We start from the raw sequence: 16618 nt of genomic DNA, 5'->3' as shown, positions 1-16618 counted from the left end.
CCTGAGGAGTTTGGGTAGGACTGAACCGAATGTGTAGTCTGATCAGCATGTTGGCTGAACCAAAGCATCCACAGAAGCCACACCATCAGTACAAAAGAGACCAGGCAGGTATGGTAGGATGGCTCTCTAGACATCCATTCCAACTCCCTTCTCACTGACAGTCCTCTAGTGGAAGACTCTAGAGCTAACAACCCGCTTTCTCAAGCATCCATGCAGTTTGCATGGTCATGTGACTGCATTCTAGCCAATGAGATATAAGCAGACATCTGCTGGCATTGCCTCTTCCACGGCTTTCTTTTGCTTGAGCAAAGGTGTGGGACTGGGGATGTAGTAGCCATTGCTAAGGATGGAGGAGGGGGAAGACAGAAGGACCCTGGTTCCTCCTTGGCCTTCTTTGACTACCATTCCAGAAGTGGCCTGTATTACCTTGACTTATTGCTACCTGAGATAAATAAGTTTCTTTTCAGTTAAACCCTTCGTAGTTGTTGGGTTTCTACTACAGGCAGCTGAATGTAATCCTGTATGATACGTAATTATGGGTCTGTATAATTTTGAGAGATTCCTTCACCTAGATGACAAAATACCACCTTCCCAAAGAGCTTGGGCATGTGGAAGACTTCAGAAGACTTAACTGTGGCCTGTACAGATCCCAATCAGGACAGGTGTAAGTGGTTTTAGGAGAGTTAAGTGACTGTGGGAGGACCTATCAAAGCTTATTTTTAAAAAAAATTCTTCAAGGAATCTAGAGAAGACCATACAGGCCTGGTTGGTGATTCTTAAGAATAAAAAGTGTTGAGGAGCCAGATCCTTGCTCCCACATTGACGGAGACTCTTGGTGAGTCTCCTTGGATTCCAATGGAGTTGAATGAGCAATCAGAGGCTAAACAATAACGCCAAATACCATAATCGGGAAAGTCTTAAATTTCTGTAGGACCGTCGTGGTCACCAAGCCTAGGTCCCTCATGAAAAAGACCTTTTGTTTTAGCTTCTTGCACTTTCAAGAATCCCAATAATTATCTCCCTGGTAGCTTATGGCATTAAAAAAACAACCATCACAACAAATTTTCCTTTTCTTCTTGCCTTTCCAGAAAGAAACCTAAGTGCTAGTATTATTTTCCACTTTTAATCACTGCTTGACAGAGATGGAAAGTTAAGTCATGTAATTGCTTTTGTGTTTTGTAGTTCTTTTCACTATTTTGGAAAAAAGAAATAGTTCAATGGGTAAAATGTGGAGTTACACCAATCCCCAAACATCACGAGCCTTAATGGCAACCATGTGTTATTCCTGAGAATACGCACCTAATCTGTTGGCGGGGAAAAAAATACAGCACTGTTCAACTTGTACACAGAGTAAGCCAGAAAGTTCCAAAGACATGTTTGGGGACAGCTAACTATTTCAGTCATCCCAAAGTAAAAAAATACATTGTGTAAAAAATTCAAGATGTGTATTACAATAGAAATACTTAAAGCAAAATTACCTTCCAAAAACTTTTGAGCAATAAAACATCTGTCTCAGAATTGGAAGACTGAGAGTGCCTGGAGGTGCAGCTGGCCCCTCCTGCTGTCTGCCTTGATGGTCCATAAATCCCCTAGACCAGCATGTGACCCTCTGTGCAGAGGCCAAAAAGAAGGGATGTAAACAGGTGGGGCTACAGGTCGCGCATGTTGAGCAGGCCCACCTGGCCCCCATGTCCCTTCTTCCTCTGTGGCAACCAGAGCAGACCTGTGGCCCCTGCCCCGGAAGTGCCCACCTGTGAGAATGGAGCAGGGTAGGGATTCTTCACAGGCCTGTATCCGGAACTAATTATTCCCCTTCTCTCTTAGCGTCAGAAGCCTCAGGTGGGCTGGGACTGGTTGAGGAATGAGCAGAGAGACCCATTGGGCTCCAGGGCCCATGACTTCACACCACTAAATCAGTATGTTCTGCCGGAAACGCTAGTGCAGCCCTAGCCTTTTTTGCATGTGGATTTAGTGCTTGCTCAGGGGCTATCATCGGAGCTGGGCTTGGAAGCACCCCAGCCCCAAATTGTAAAGCGGGTTCAAATTTTTGCTTCGTCATAAACTCTGGTGTGCAAAGACTAATGCTCTTTATGTTCCTAAAATAAAAATTACTTGGGCTTTCGAGCCCCCATTTCCGCTGATGGTGGAAAACTTCAGCGTGGCAACTCAAACCAGCTCAGGCACTTCCAGTTTAAAGTTAGCCCCTTTCAGGGTAAATGTGAATCTGCTTATCCTGCCTCCTCCTTCCCTTCTTCCCAGGGCTGATCGCTGGTCCTGGCATGAGGAAGAGGCCCACAGGCAACCACTGGCACACACTGACCTCTGCGCTTCTGATTATCTTTTGCTGCGTACAAAAACTACTCTAAAATTTACTAGCTTAAAAGAAGCCCAAAATTAATTTTTCTCATAAATCTGTGATCTGAGCAGTGCTTGGCAAGATGGCTATCTCTGCTCCGCTTGGTGTCAGCTGAGGTGACCTGAAGGCTGGGGGCTGGAACCATCCCAAGGCCTCCTCTGGTAGTTGATGCTGGCTGTAGTCTAGGACTTCAACTGGGCCTATCAGCTGGAACATCTACATATGGTCTCTCCTTGTGGTCTGGGCTTCCTTACAATATGGTGGCTGGGTTTTAAGGGTGAGTGTCTAGAGGGAGAGAGAGAGAGATTGAACACTAGGCATAAGCCAATTTACTTTTCATGACTTGGTCATCAGAAATCATGTGGCATCACTTTCATTATGTTCTATTTGTCAGGGTGGTCACAAAGGCATGCCCAATTTCAAGATAAGAGAAATAGATTCTGCTTCTTGATGTGGGAGTGGCAAGGTTCTGGAAGAGTATAAACCAACCCAGTTGCCATTGAGTCAATTCTGATGTATGGCACCCCATGTGTATCAGATTAGAACCATGCTCCACAGGGTTTCCAATGGCTGGTTTTTTGGAAGTAAATTGCCAGGCCTTTGCCTGAAGAGTATAAAGCCAAAAACCAAACCTGTTGCCGTTGAGTCGATTCTGACTCATAGCAACTCTACAGAACAGAGTATAACTGCCCCATAGGGTTTCCAAGGAGTGGCTGGTGGATTTGAACTGCCGACCTTTTGGTTAGCAGGTGAGCTCTTAGCCACCGTGCCACCAAGGCTCCCTGGAAGAGTATATGAGATCATAAACGTCGAGGCTACTGCCAGAATATGATCTGCTACAATCTCTCTCCCTGATGCATTTATTGTTGACCTTTGTAGATCTGCCATGGTCTCTGGTTCATTTACGCCACTGTTTGAGTCCCCTTACCACTACCCAAAGGCTGCTTGGTTTTCCAGCCTCACTGACACTTCTGTGCCCATGTTGGGGTGGGAGAAATTTTCAGAGGTTCTATTTTCCCATGCTTTTTTGAGGGTCCTGGGAGGCTGCCCTCCATCCTGTTGGCCTCAAGGCCTCCTTGGCTATAGCTGCTCTGGGGCCTGGCACCATGTTGAATGTGAGGCATCCCTATGTAGCTTGCAAACATTCCTTGTTACTTCTGCTTGAGCTTCAGCAACCAGGCCCCCATTCCAAACTGCAGGAAGGGAGAAGCAACAACCAAGGGCATGCTCCTCCCATTAAGGATACTTATCGCAAATTTATATACCCCTTTTTTTTTTCATTTTACACCTTATTGGTCAGAACTTTGTTACATGGCCAAATCTAACTGGGAAAATGTAGACCTTATTCTGGCAAGCGTGTTTTCAGTGAAAAATAGGAACTTGTTCATCAAGGAAGAAAGAAAGAGTGGATTTTTAAGAGAACTATCTTTTTTAAAAAATTTATTTATTGTCTTTTAGGTGAAAGTTTACAAATCAAGTCAGTCTCTCATATAAAAATCCATACACACCCCGCCATGCACTCCCAGCTGCTCTCTCCTTAATGAGACAGCACGTTCCTCCTCTCCACCCTGTATTCCCCGTGTCCATTCAAGCAGCTTTAGGAAAACTATCTTAACAAGATATAACATTTAACTTGAAATCTTCAGGGTGAGTCAGAGCCAGTAATGATAGACCCTGGGGAAGAGCATTTTAGGCAGAAGGAATAGCAAAAACAAAGGCTCAGAAGCAGGAAAGAGGTTGGTTTGCTCAAAGAACAGAATAGGAGCATAATTAGTGAAGAATGTGGCTTGTGAAAGTGAGAGCAAGTGGGCAAGAGGAAAGAGGTAAGATGAGGAAGAAAAAGTGGGCAAGCACCAGTTTATTCAGGGCCCTGTTGGCTAGGATAAGGAGTTTGAATTTTATTCTAGAACATGTTTCTTCTTTTTTTAAAAAAATTTTGTTGTTCTTGAACAAAGAGAGCAACAAAAGAAACCCTCAGACACCAGAAGAAAGCAAATAATAAAAATTAGAGAAGAATTAAATGAAATAGAGAACAGAAAACCAATAGAAAGAGTTAACAAGACCAAAAGCTGGTTCTTTGAAAAAAATTAACAAAAACCATTGGACAAAGTGACAAAAGAAAAACAGGAGTGGAAACAAACAACCCAAATAAGAAATAAGATGGGTGATATTACAGCAGACCCAACCAAAATTAAAAGAATCATATCAGATTACTACAAAAAAATTGTACTCTAACAAATTTGAAAACCTAGAAGAAACGGATGAATTCCTAGAAACACACTACCTACTTAAACTAACACAAACAGAGGTAGACAACTAAATAGACCCATAACAAAAGAAGAGATTGAAAAGTAATCAAAAAACTCCCAACAACAACAACAAAAAGTCCTGGCTGGGATGGCTTTACTGCAGAGTTCTACCGAACTTTCAGAGCAGAATTAATACCATTACTACTAAAGGTATTTCAGAGCATAGAAAAGGAGAGAATACTCCCAAACTCATTCTGTGAAGCCAGCATATCCCTGACCAAAACCAGGTAAACACACCACAAAAAAGGGAAATCACGGACCTATATCCCACATGAACTTAGATGCAAAAATCCTCAACAAAATTCTAGCCAACGCAATTCAACAACATATTAAAAAAATAATTCACCATGACCAAGTGGGATTAATACCAGCTTTTTTTATATACAGGGATGGTTTGACATTACAAAAACAATTAATATAATCCATTATATAAATAAAACAAAAGACAAGAACCACACAATTTTATCAATTGATGCAGAAAAGGCATTTAACAAAGTTTGACACCCATTCATGATAAAAACTCTCAGCAAAATAGGAATAGAAGGAAAATCCCTCAACATAATAAAGGGCATTTATACAAAGTCAACAGCCAACATCATCCTAAATGGAGACAGTCTGAAAGCATTCCCCTTGAGATCAGGTACCAGACACGGATGCCCTTTATCACCACTCTTATTCAACATTGTGCTGGCGGTCCTAGCCAGAGTAATTAGGTTAGATAAAGAAATAAAGGGCGTCCAGATTGGTAGGAAGAAGCAAAAGTATCTCTATTTGCAGATGACATGATCTTATACACAGAAAACCCTAAGGAATCCTCCAGAAAACTACTGAAACTAATAGAAGAGTTCAGCAGAATATCAAGATACAAGATAAACATACAAAAATCAGTTGGATTCCTCTACACCAACAAAAAGAACATTGAAGAGGAAATCACCTAATCAATATACCATTTACAGTAGCCCCCAAGAAGATAAAATACTTAGGAATAAATCTTATCAGAGATGTAAAAGACCTATACAAAGAAAACTATAAGACACTACTGCAAGAAACCAAAAGAGACCTACATAAGTGGAAAAACATACCTTGCTCATGGATAGGAAGACCTAACATTGTAAAAATGTCTATTCTACCAAAAGTCATCTACAGATAAAATGCAATTCCAATCCAAATTCCAATGACATTTTTTAATGAGATGGAGAAACAAACCACCAACTTCATATGGAAGGGAAAGAGGCCCCAGATAAGTAAAGCATTACTGAAAAAGAAGAACAAAGTCTGGTGCTGGTATGACACAGATACATAGGCCAATGGATCAGAATTGAGAATCCAGACATAAATCCATCCCCATATAAAAAAAAAATTTTTTTTTTATATGAGCAGGTGATATTTAACAAAGGTCCAAAGTCAGTTAAATGGGGAAAAGACAGTCTGTTTAACAAATGGTGCTGACATAAGTGGATATCCATCTGCAAAAAAATGGAACAAGACCCATACCTCACACCATGTGCAAAAACGAACTCAAAATGAATCAAAGACCTAAATATAAAATCTAAAACGATAAAGATCATGGAAGAAAAAATAGGGACAACATTAGAAGCCCTAACACATGGCATAAACAGTATACAAAACATTACTTACAATACAGAAGAGAAACCAGGTAACTGGGAACTCCTAAAAATCAAACACCTATGCTAATCCCAAGGCTTCACCCAAAGAGTAAAAAGATTACCTACAGACTGGGAAAAAGTTTTTAGCTATGACATTTCCGATCAGCGCCTGATCTCTAAAATCTACATGATACTGCAAAAACTCAACTACAAAAAGAGAAATAACCCAATTAAAAAATGGGCAAAGGATATGAACAGGTACTTCAATAAAGAAGACATTCAGGTAGCTAACAGATACATGACAAAATGCTCACGATCATTAGCCATTAAAAAAAACCCACTGGCGTCAAGTCGGTTCCGACTCATAGCGACCCTACTAGAGAAATGCAAATAAAAACTACCACGAGATTCCATCTCACTCCAACAAGGCTGGCATTCATCTGAAAAACAAAAAATAATAAATGTTGGAGAGGTTGTGGAGAGACTGGAACACCTATACACTGCTGGTGGGAATGTAAAATGGTACAGCCACTTTGGAAAGCGATTTGGCGCTTCCTTTAAAAACTACAAGTAGAACTACCATATGATCCAGCAATCCCACTCCCTGGAATATATCCTAGAGAAATAAGAGCCTTTACACGAACAGATATATGCACACCCATGTTCATTGCAGCACTGTTTACAATAGCAAAAAGATGGAAGCAACCAAGGTGCCCATCAACAGATGAATGGATAAATAAATTATGGTATATTCACTCAATGGAATACTACGCATCAATAAAGAACAATGATGAATCCGTGAAACATTTCATAACATGGAGGAATCTGGAAGGCATTACGTTGAGTGAAATTAGTCAGTTGCAAAAGGACAAATATTGTATGAGGCCACTATTATAAGAACTGGAGAAATAGTTTAAACAGCGAAGAAAATACCCTTTGATGGTTGCGAGAATGGGGAGGGAGGGAAGGAGAGGGGTTTTCACTAACTAGATAGTAGATAAAAACTATTTTAGGTGAAGGGAAAGACAACACACAATACAGGAGAGGTCAGCACAAGTGGACTAAACCAAAAGCAAAGAAGTTTCCTGAATAAACTGAATGCTTCGAAGGCCAGCGTAGCAGGGGCAGGGGTTTGGTGACCATGGTCTCAGAGGACATCTAAGTCAATTGGCATAATAAAATCTATTAAGAAAACATTCTGCATCCCACTTTGGAGAGTGGTGTCTGGGGTCTTAAACGCAAGCGGCCATCTAAGATGCATCAATTGGTCTCAACCCACCTGGAGCAAAAGAGAATGAAAGACACAAGGTAATTATGAGCCCAAGAGATAGAAAGGGCTACATAAACCAGAGACTACATCAGCCTGAGACCAGAAGAACTACATGGTGCCCGGCTACAACCCATGACTGCCCTGACAGGGAACACAACAGAGAACCCCTGAGGGAGCAGGAAAGCAGTGGGACGCAGACCTCAAATTCTCGTAAAAAGACCAGACTTAATGGTCTGAGACTAGAAGGACACCTGAAGTCATGGTCCCCAGACCTTCTGTTAGTCCAAGGCAGGAACCATTCCCAACACCAACTCTTCAGACAGGGATGGGTCTGGACTATGGGATAGAAAATGATAGTGGTGAAGACTGAGCTTCTTGGATCAAGTAGACACATGAGACTACGTGGTCAGGTCCTGTCTGGAGAGGAGATGAGAGGGCAGAGAGGGTCAGAAGCTGGCTGAATGGACACGAAAAAAGAGAGTGGAGGGAAGGAGTGTGCTGTCTCATTAGAGGGAGAGTGACTAGGAGTATATAGCAAGGTGTATGTAAATTTTTGTATGAGAGACTGACTTGTAAACTTTCACTTAAAGCACAATAAAAATTTTTTAAAGATTTGTTCTCGTTGAGAATATACACAGCAAAACATACACCAATTCAACAGTTTCTGCATGTACCGTTTAGTAACACTGCTTACATTCTTGGAGTTGTGCAACCATTCTCACCCTCCTTTTCTGAATTGTTCCTCCCCCATTAACATAAATGCACTGCTCTCTGAGGTTCCTATCTAATCCTTCCACTTGCTGTTATTAATCTGATCCCATATAAGCCCCCCCCCCCAAAAAAAACAACCACTGCCATCAAGTTGATTCCAACTCATAGCAACCCTATAGGACAGAGTAGAACTGCCCCACAGAGTTTCCAGGGAGAGCCTGGTGGATTTGAACTGCCGACCTTTTGGTTAGCAGCCATAGTACTTACCCACTACGCCACTAGGGTTTCCTTGATCCCATGTAGATAGTTCTTATAAGAGCATAATGCCCAAGGCAGACATTTTTTAATAGTTAAGCTAAACTTTTGCTTGGTTTTAAGAAGACTTCAGGGGATATTTTTGGTTTAAGGTTTAAAGATTATCTCAGGGCAATAGTTTCAGGGGTTCATCCACCTTCCATGACTCTAAAAACCTGGAGTCCATGAGAATTTGAAATAGAACTTGTTTCTTAACAGACTCGTCAATGTCTGCAATTCCCACAATTAGAAATTATTTCTTTGGTTAAAAATTCCATTCAACACAAAATATTTATTGTGTTCCTTGTCATGACAGGAAAACAGAAAGCATTGTGGGGAGGTTGGAATAGCTTGATATTTAGAGTATGAGCCTTTGGAAGGTTCCCCAGTTCTGCCAACTTATTAGCTGAGTATCCCTCGTGTTATGGATTAGATTGTGTCCCCTCAAAAGATATGTCGCAGTCCTGACCCCTGTACCTGTGAATGTGACCTTTAGAAACAGGTTCTTTCTTTGAAGATGTCATCAGTTAAGTTAACAAAGTCATGCCAGAGTAGAGTAGGCCCTAATCCCTCCTGAGTAGTGTCTTATAAAATGGGAACACAGACACGGAAATAGAGTCACACAGGGGGAGATGCCATATGAAGATACATCTATAAGCTAAGGATGGCCAAGAGACGCCTGGGGCTACCAGAAACTAGAAGAGACAAGGCAGGATCTTCCTCTAGAGCTGACAGAAAGGGCATGGTCCTATCAGTGCCCCGAGTTTGGTCGCTATTCACCTGGAGCAACAGAAGAAGTAGGATAGTTAGAGAAAGGAGGAGGTAATGGAATATGTGGCTAATTGCCCCCATGAGCAACTGAGTTTAGACTCCTAGCCTCCAGAACTATGAGACAATAAAATTTTTGTTCTTTAAAGTCACTTACTTTGTGGTATTTTGATATGGCAGCACTAGGAAACTAAGGCTGCTGGGCAACTTATTTCTCAGAGCCTCAGGTTCCTCTCTAGGCCATGTCATGAGTTTTAAACAAAATGATACATATAAAGGCTCGTGGTGAACTCTAAGGTGCCATATAAATGTTAGTTATTGGTATTGGTATATCGTTATGCTATTGTTATAAATTAGTTCATCGCATTCTTTCTGGAGTACTGAAGGGCCCATCTGAGGGTAGTTAGGGTAAGGGAGAATGTGGATATAGAGAGGGACCTGGCAGGGAGAGGGGTGAATGGAGGGACACTGAGCACCGGGACCTCAGGGGTAGAGTAAGGCTGTTCTTGTTGCTGGTGCCGTTGAGTTGGTCCTGACTCATAGCAAACCTATGCACAACAGAAGGAAACGCTGCCTGGTCCTGCACCATCCTCACAACCGTTGCTATGTTTGAGCCCATTGTTGGAGCCATCGTGTCAATCCATCTCATTGAGGGTCCTCCTCTCTTTCAGTGACCCTCTACTTTACCAAGTGTGTCCTTCTCCGGGGACTGGTCCCTCCTGATAACATCTCCAAAACATGTGAGACGAAGTCTCACCATCCTTGCTTCTCCGGAGCATTCTGGCTGTACTTCTTCCAAGACAAATTTGTTATTTCTTCCAGTACGCTAAATTGGCTTATCTTCAATGCCTCACTTTTCCCAGTCTCTCATAGTGCTTCCTGGGATCACTTTTCTAATATGCTACCTACACCCAAGTCCTTGTCTCAGGCTTTGCTTTTTAGGGAACCTAAACAAACATCCATTCCCAATCCATTTTTCTCTGCTTACCTTCACTATGTAAGGTGGAAGGGCTAAATGCTCACTTTCCCAGCTCCCTTTGAAATTATGGGCAGCCATGTGACACATAGTCACCTAATGGGCCATAAGCTAAAGTCTTATGAAAGGTTCCTTGGAAAGATTTCACGTTAAAAAATTTTTTCTTTTGTTGTTGTTGAGAATATACACAGCAAAACATACACCAATTCAACAGTTTCTACATGTACAGTTTAGTGACATTGATCATATTCTTCAAGTTGTGCAACCATTCTCACCCTCCTTTTCTGAGTTGTTCCTCCACATTAACATAAACTCACTGCCCCCTAAGGTTCCTATCTAATCTTTTGAGTTGCTGCTGTCACTTTGATCCCATATAGTTCTTAAAAGAGCATAACACTCAAGGCAGGCATTTTTTATTAGTTAAGCTAAACTGTTGTTTGGTTTTAAGAAGCTTCAGGGGCTATTTTTGGCCTAAGGTTTAAAGATTATCTCAGGGCAATAGTTTCAGGGGTTCATCCAGTCTCCATGGATCCAGAAAGTCTGGATTTCATGAGAATTTGAAATTCTGGTCTACATTTTCCCTGTTTTGATCAGGATTCTTCTATAGACTCTTTTATCAAAATGTTCAGTAATGGTAGCTGGGCACCATTCAGTTCTTCTGGTCTCATGGCAAAGGTGGCACGGTTGCTCATGGGGGCAATTAACCACATATTCCATTACCTCCTCCTCTCTAACTATCCCACTTCTTCTGTTGCTCCAGGTGAATAGTGACCAATTGTTGTGCCTTAGATGGTCACTTACAAGCTTTTAGGACCCTAGGAACTATGCAACAGACTAGGAAGTAGAACAGAAGCACTAAACACTTTATTAGGTCAATTAACTGGGATGTCCCATGAAACCATGACTCTAAACCTCCAAACCAAGAAACCAAATCCCATGAGGTATTTGGTTGTACATAAGCAGCCTTGGCAGCTACTCTTTTTTTTCTTTTTGTCCTTGTTGTAAATATGTCTACCATACAACTTTTGCCAATTTCACTTCTTTATAAAAAGAATAGATATTTTTGGTCCTGCCCCCTCTCTCCTCATCTTCTTGCCTTGAACATAAACATGACCTTGGAGCTACAGCAGCCATTCTGAGTTGAGAAGGAAATGCCAGGAGAATCATAGAAATGTTCTTCTTGATGTTTTAAGTTGCTGAACGTATGCCTATAGATATCTAATTCCACACTTTTTGTTTTGTGAAAAAAATAATCTCATGTTTGTTCAGAATGGTATTTGCTGAGTTCTTGGTTACTTGCAGCCTAACACATTCCTAACTGATACAGTTGCTCACAGTTCCAAAGTTATTGGAGGCTGCTTTACATATTTCCCGCAGGCCTTTCTGTAACAGGCCAGCAAATGTTGAAACAGTACACCCTCCTCTATGCTGCCAGTCCTCTTTTCTCCCCTTTCAGAATTCCGAGGTTTCCCCCAAGCAGGGGACTGTTTGGGGATCCCTTGGGGGCGAGGTCCCTGGGAATTCTGCCTTGGGGCAGTCGCCAGTATTGGAGGTCTGCTACAGCCTGCCTCCTATCTTCTTTTTTTTTTAATTTTTATTAAGCTTCAAGTGAACATTTACCATTCCAATCAGTCTGTCACATGTAGGTTTACATACATCTTACTCCCTTCTCCCACTTGCTCTCCCCCTATTGAGCCAGCCCTTACAGTCTCTCGTTTCGTGCCAATTTTGCCATCTTCCCTCTCTCTCTATCTTCCCATCCCCCCTCCAGTCAAGAGTTGCCAACACACTCTCCCGTGTCCACCTGATTTAATTAGCTCACTCTTCATCAGCATCTCTCCCCCCCGCCCACTGACCAGTCCTTTTCATGTCTGATGATTTGACTTCGGGGATGGTTCCTGTCCTGTGCCATCAGAAGTTCTGGGGAGCATTGTCTCTGGGATACTTTAAGTTCTTCTTGAACTTAAAGTATAAGAAATGCAGGTGGCTTCAGAAACAATTGGCAAGCCTCTGGAGTAAGGCCTGCCTCCCTCACTTTCCAGCCTCAGTTTCCTCTTTTTCACTGGATATTTACACAGAAGGAAGCTCTGAAGGAAAATGAAAAGACTTCTATCCACATTTTTTGGACGATTCCCTGATTCCCCTTTGACTTACGTTTCTCCTTCACTTTCTGTCTTGCTTTGTCTTGGAATGCAAGCCCGTGAAAACTAAACTTATGGTTTCTTTTGACTGAATTGTGTACAATTGTTAACTAGTCTACAAGTACTTATGGAGAGTCTATGTTGCACAGAGCTTTTTACTCTGGGCTAGAGAAAATACCAGTGAAACCGAAGACCTGTCCTGTCCTAAAATAGGATACAGTTGAATGAAAGGAGACTCGTGAAGCCACACAAGAACGTCTATAATTAACCAGACTTAATGGTCTGTCAGAGACTTGAGGAACCTCCAAAACTATGGCCCCCAGACGCTGTTAACCCAGAACTGAAACCATTCTGTAAGCCCACTCTTCAGACAAAGGTTAGGCAAGTCTATAAAACAAAAAATAATACACATGAGGAGTGTGCTTCTTAGTTCAAGCAGATACATGAGACCAAATGGGTGGCTCCTGTCCAGAGGCAGGATAAGAAGACAGAAAGGGCCAAGAACTGGTTGAATGGACACAGGGAACCCAGGGTGGAAAGGGGGAGTGTGTGCTGTCACATTGTGGGGATTGGAAATAATATCACAAAACAATATGTGTATAAATTTTTGCATGAGAAATTAACTTGAGCTGTAAACTTTCACCTAAAGCACAATTAAAAAAAAAGAGTCTATAATTAGGAAGGCACTATAGTACAGGGATCGGAGCCCTGGTGGTACAGTGGTTAAGAACTATGGCTGTTAACCAAAAGGTCACTAGTTCGAATCCACCAGCTGCTCCTTGGAAACCTTATGGGGTGGTTCTATTCTGTCCCATAGGGTCGCTATGAGCCAGAATCAACTTGACGGCAATGGGGTATAGTACAGGGATGGAGAACATATGTTCTAGAACCAATCTGCCTGGATTGAGCAGGCTACTTAACCATTCTGTGCTTTGTTTACTTCTTCTGTAAAATGGAGAGAATAATCCTACCTAATCCTTGGGGTCATTGGTGCAGAGTAAGTAAATTAATATGATAATGATGATGACAATGATGCTTATCATGGATTGAAATATGTCCCCCAAAATGTGTGTATCAATTGGACTGGTCCATGATTCCTGGTATTGTGTGATTTTCCTATATGTTGTAAATCCTGCCTCTATGATGTTAATGAGAGAGGATGAGCGGCAGTTATGTTAATGAGGCAGGACTCAATCTACAAGATTAGGTCGTAGGTTGGGTCAATCTCTTTTGAGATATAAAAGAGAGAAGTGAGCAGAGAGCCAGGAGCAGAGCGTGTCCTTTGAACCTGGGGTCCCCAAAGAGAGAAGCCCCTAGTCAGGGGGAAGGTTGATGAGAAGGCCGACAGACAGAAAGCCTTCCCCTGGAGCTGACGCCCTGAATTTGGACTTTTAGCCTACTTTATTGTGAGGAAATAAACTTCACTTTGTTAAAGTCTTTCACTTGTGGTATTTCTGTTATAGCAGCACTAGATGACTAAGACAGTGCTCTAAATTATGGGTTCATTCTTCTTCTCCACAGAGACCAATGCTGTGCTCGACATATCCTAAACTGCAAGAATGATTTCATTCATTCAACACCTATTTATGAGTGTGTACCAGTCCCTGGATGATGCAAACAGTTAATGTGCTTGGCTGCTAACTGAAAGGTTGGAAGTTGAGTCTACCAGAGGCACCTCAAAAGAAAAGCCTGGCATTCTACTTCTGAAAAATCAGCGATTGACGTCTGGGGTCTGAAACGCTAGCATCTAAGATGCATCAATTGGTCTCAACCCACCCGGAGCAAAGGAGAAGGAAGAACAGCAAAGACACAAGGTAATTATGAGCCCAAGAGACAGAAAGGGCTACAGAAACCAGAGACTCCATCAGCCTGAGACCAGAAGAACTAGATGGTGCCCGGCTACAACTGATGACTGCTCTGACAGGGAACACAACAGAGAACCCCTGAGGGAACAGGAGAGCACTGGGATGCAGACCTCAAATTCTTGTAAAAAGACCAGACTTAATGGTATGACTGAGACTAGAAGGACCCCGGAGGTCACAGTCCCCAGACCTTCTGTTAGCCCAAGACAGGAACCATTCCCAAAGCCAACTCTTCAGACAGGGATTGGACTGGACTATGGGATAGAAAATGATACTGGTGAGGAGTCAGCTTCTTGGCTCAAGTAGACACATGAGACTATGTGGTCAGCTCTTGTCTGGAGATGAGATGAGAAGGCAGAGGGGGGTCAGAAGCTGGCTGAATGGACACGAAAATAGAGAGTGGAGAGAAGGAGTGTGCTGTCTCATTAGGGGGAGAGCAACTAGGAATATATAGCAAGGCATATATAAATTTTTATATGAGATACTGACTTGATTTATAAACTTTCACTTAAAGTACAATAAAAAAAATCAGCCATTGAAAACCCTATGGAACACAGTTCTACTCTGACAACACGGAGTTGTCATGAGTTGGAGTTGACTCGACGGCAACTGGATTTTTTAGTTTTTTACCCGGGGCAGTGGTGGTTCAGTGGCAGAATTCTTGCCGTCCTTGCTGGAAGCCCAGGTTTGATTCCCGGCCAAGGCACTCTGTCAGCGGAGGCTTGTGTGTTGTTATGATGCTGAACAGTTTTCAGCAGAGCTTCCAGACTAAGAGGGCCTAGGAAGAAAGACGTAGTGATCTTCTGAAATCAGCTGATGAAAACCCTATGGATCACAACAGTCCAATCCACAACTGATCCTGGGGATGGTGCAGGACCAGCAGCATTTCGTTCTGTTTTGTATGGGGTCACCATGAGTCAGAGGCCAACCTGAAGGCAGCTAACAACAACAGTATGTACCAGACACTGTGACAGATAGGGTACCGGCCCTCATGGGTCAAGTGACAGACAGTAAAATAATGACACCTCTGACAACTAAGTGTTCCAGGTAGACGTCCCAGATGAGGGCAGAGCCTTGGGTGGGAAGGGGTGAGTTGCTGGAGCCCAGAGGGGGGATGTAAGCTGAGCCTGGAGTGGAAGGCAGGGTGCAGAGTGTAAACGTACACTCAATACCAAAGATCAGTGATGTGAATGAAACTGGTGGGGAATTCTGTTGTGTAGACATAGGGTGTGTGAAAATCACAAACAATGCCTACTTTTGACCTTGAACTTGCCCCCTTCCTATTGGCAGTGCTGGGAGACTCTCGGAGGCCCCTGCCGGAGCCAGGCACCAATCTCCTCCAGGCAAGAGTTCTGATCCAGCCGTGTAGGAAGATTAGCAATGGAAGATTAATTTCTCCTTGTCATTTCCCCAGGGGCCTTCAGCAATCTCGGGAGCAATTTTCTTCGCGTAGAACACTGCCCTCGAGAAGCTCCCGGTGAACTGCCAGCAGCTTGGCACCGAGTGAAGGACGGCCCTGAGTCCCAGGTTCGGAGCTGGGTGACGAGCCAGAGAGAAATGTGCCTACCGAACAGTTATTGCTGTAATGGAATGGAAGCTGAACAAAAGAAAGGGCCGCATAAGCAGTGCTTTGCTGCGTGGGCTTTTCATCTGGCTAGGGAGCATGAAGGACACTGAAACCCTGCTCCCTGGCTCTCGGTGGCAACGGCCCCACCGAGGAGGGCAGCCTTTGTCTGCGATGAAATTTCTCGACGCAGTCTCGGCTCTGCCTGGAGGTCGTGGTCTGAGTCCAAGGGCATTGTTTGCTCCTCCTGCTGAAGAGAAGAGGAGAGGGTTGTCTTGTGCTGTGCTCTGGGGACCAAACCGTGCACCAACCGGAGAGGCTGAGCTTTGTGCTTAGCAAGAATTTTTGTGTTGTTGTAAAAATATAAGTAACACATTTGCCAATTGAACATTTGTCACTTGTACAATTCAGTGAAACCAATTACATCAGTCATGTTGTGCAACCACTACTAACATTCATTGCCATAATATCCGTTCCCATAAACAGAAACTCAAGGCTAGCTAAACCAAGATTCCCCTCTTTCTCCTTCCCTCCTGCCCCTTATAACCACTGTTAAACTCTGGTCTCTATACATCCGCCTATTCTAAGTGTTTCACATTAGCGAGATCACACAGTATTTGTCTCTTTTGTGAGTGACTGACTTATTTCACTCAGCATAATGTTTTCAAGGCTCACCCATGTTGTAGCATGTATCAAGACTTCATTCCTCTTTCTGGTTGAGTAATATTCCCATAGACCACATTCTGTTTATCCATTCATC

General features: G+C 42.8%; 1 long non-coding RNA gene across 1 annotated transcript in view; it reads left to right on the top strand.

Moving 5' to 3' along the window:
• The window catches only part of LOC126068653 (uncharacterized), a 44937-nt gene extending 28711 nt beyond the window's left edge, over positions 1–16226 (top strand). The window contains exons 2-3 of the long non-coding RNA XR_007515754.1: positions 13954–15245; positions 15709–16226. This is a non-coding gene — a long non-coding RNA (uncharacterized LOC126068653). The remainder of the gene's footprint in view (positions 1–13953; positions 15246–15708) is intronic.
• Positions 16227–16618: the final 392 nt, after the last annotated feature.

Source organism: Elephas maximus, chromosome X, assembly GCF_024166365.1.
Source record: "Elephas maximus indicus isolate mEleMax1 chromosome X, mEleMax1 primary haplotype, whole genome shotgun sequence".
NCBI classification, from domain to species: domain Eukaryota; kingdom Metazoa; phylum Chordata; class Mammalia; order Proboscidea; family Elephantidae; genus Elephas; species Elephas maximus.
Note: the sequence above shows the minus strand (reverse complement) of the source record. Positions and strands in the feature narration are given on the sequence as shown.